The sequence below is a fragment of the Gossypium arboreum genome, chromosome 11 (assembly GCF_025698485.1).
Source record: "Gossypium arboreum isolate Shixiya-1 chromosome 11, ASM2569848v2, whole genome shotgun sequence".
NCBI lineage: Eukaryota > Viridiplantae > Streptophyta > Magnoliopsida > Malvales > Malvaceae > Gossypium > Gossypium arboreum.
Genome location: NC_069080.1, coordinates 63,433,167 through 63,435,584, shown reverse-complemented (window position 1 = coordinate 63,435,584; position 2,418 = coordinate 63,433,167). Strand labels below are relative to the sequence as shown.

The 2,418-nt window shown below is 38.6% G+C and overlaps 1 non-coding gene across 1 annotated transcript; it reads right to left on the bottom strand.

The window, feature by feature from the left end:
- Positions 1-398: 398 nt before the first annotated feature.
- On the bottom strand, positions 399-505 carry LOC128284469 (small nucleolar RNA R71). Its single transcript, XR_008274894.1, has one exon. It is a non-coding gene; the product is annotated as a small nucleolar RNA R71 (small nucleolar RNA).
- Between the last annotated feature and the right edge of the window lie 1,913 nt (positions 506-2,418).

The window sequence follows — 2,418 nt, the reverse complement described above, 5'->3', positions numbered from 1 at the left end:
CTACCTCCTGCAATTATGGTTAATCAAAATCCTGCTCCACTCACTATGTATGATTATGCTAAACCTTCTTTAACAAGAACTGAATCAAGCATAGTTCAGTAGCTGCAAATACTTTTGAACAAAAACCTAACACTATTCAAATGATACAACAATTTGTTCAGTTTGATGGTTTACAGGATGAGGATCCCAACGCTCACTTAGCAAACTTCTTAGAACTATGGGATACATTTAAAATTAATGGTGTTTCTGATGATGCCATTCGTCTTCAGTTATTCCCTTTTTCATTGAGAAACAAAGCTAAACAGTGGTTGAACTCATTACCACGAGGGTTAATCACTGCTTGGGAACAAATGACCGAAAAATTTCTATTAAAATATTTTCTGTTGGGTAAAATGGCTAAATTACGTAATGATATCCCTTCGTTTCTGCAGATGGACTTAGAAACCCTTTACGATGCATGGGAGAGATACAAAGACTTACTGAGAAGGTGCCTTCACCATGGGTTACCACTTTGGCTTCAGGTTCAAACATTCCATAATGGCCTGAATCCTTCGACTTGGCAAATGGTTGACGCAGCTGCTGGCGGAACCATCAATAATAAAACACCTGAAGATGCCTATGAGTTTATAGATGAGATGTCAATGAATAACTATCAGTGGCAAGTCATGAGGACTAAGCCAGCTAAAACAGCAGGCGTTTATAACGTCGATTTGGTTACTATGTTGTCAAACCAGGTAGAACTTCTAAATAAAAAGATTGATGGTTTACTTGGTTCTACTCAGGTACATCTAGTAATGAGGTGCGAGACGAATGGAGGAGGAGCATGCACAGAGTATCAACCTTTCAACCCTAGCATCGAGGAGGAACAAGTCCAATATATGGGTAACAATAACTCTTGATCCCAAAATAACCCATATAGTAACACTTACAATGTAGGTTGGAGAAACCACCCCAATTTCTCGTGGGGCGGTCAAGGAAATCAAAGACCACAACATCCTCTAGGTTTTCAACAACCACCTTATCAACAGGAAAAGAAACCGAACGTTGAAGAGATGCTCTCAAAGTTTATATCGGTGTCAGAAACCCGTTTTTAGAACACCAAGACAGCACTTAAAAATCAACAAGCCTCGATCCAAGGGCTCTAAACTCAGATAGGCCAGCTTTCCAAACTAATCTCTGAACGACCACAAGGTAGCTTGCCAAGTAATACTGAACCTAACCCAAGGGAACAACTCAACGCGATTAATGTTCAAGATGAATAAGGATTTGTTGAGCCTGAGCCAGAACCGAAGCAAGAAACTGTGGTGAGCAGATATCAAGGTGAGGTAGGTCATAATAAAAACAAATCAGTGAATGTTTAATATAAACCTCATGTGCCATACCCCAACGCGATAAGGAAAGACCGCTCAGCTGAACAATTTGGTAAATTTCTTAAACTCTTAAAAAAATAACATATTAAATTACCATTTATTAAAGCTCTATCGCAGATGCCAAACGCAATGAAATTTTTAAAAAAGCTTTTAGCAAATAAGTGGAAGTCAGACGAGGCGTCGCATGTGGAGGTAAATGCAGTGTGCTCAACTATTCTGCAAAATAAGCTACCAAACAAATTAAAAGATCTAGGGAGTTTTACGATTCCTTGCTTAATTGGTAGTTTAGATGTTAATAATGCATTAGCTGATTTAGGGGCTAGTATCAACGTCATGCCTTACAAAATGTTTAAGCAACTAGGTCTCGGGAAACCCAAACAGACTAGGATGAGCATTCAATTAGTAGATAAAACTATAAGATTCCCTAGGGGTATTATTGAAGATGTGCTAGTTAAAATCAATAAATTTATAGTTCCCGTTGACTTCATTGTTCTATACATAGAGGAGGATAGCAACACTCCTTTAATTCTAGGAAGGCCCTTTTTAGCAACTGCTAAAACAATTATTAATGTTGGCACATGTGAACTCACACTCCATGTGGGAGACGTAACAATCACCCTTGAAGCTCGTAATTCTGGCAACACATCAGAAATTGAAGGTGATCGTCTAAACCATTCTACTAAAATTGACAATATGGTGCAACCTTCTTTATAGGAAATGAGTCTAAAGGAAGTACATGAGCCATTCTCAAGCAATAATAGAGGACCTATTCATGAAGATCGAAGTACATAAATCGAGAACACCTGACAAACCGAATCTATAACAGAACGAGCTCAATACCTTTCCAAATCAACTCAAAGTTGGAGATAGAGTCTTATTAGATGCTCAATCCTCCCTGAACTTTTTCGATGCTGACTAAAATGTCTTCCCCGATGATCTCTTACGGGTATCTCTGGCTTCAAAATTAGCTGTTCTTTTCTTTTCTTTTCGTATAACTTGGGAAGTTACAGGAACTTGAGGGGGTGGAGGTTCTTGAATAGCCGGATTC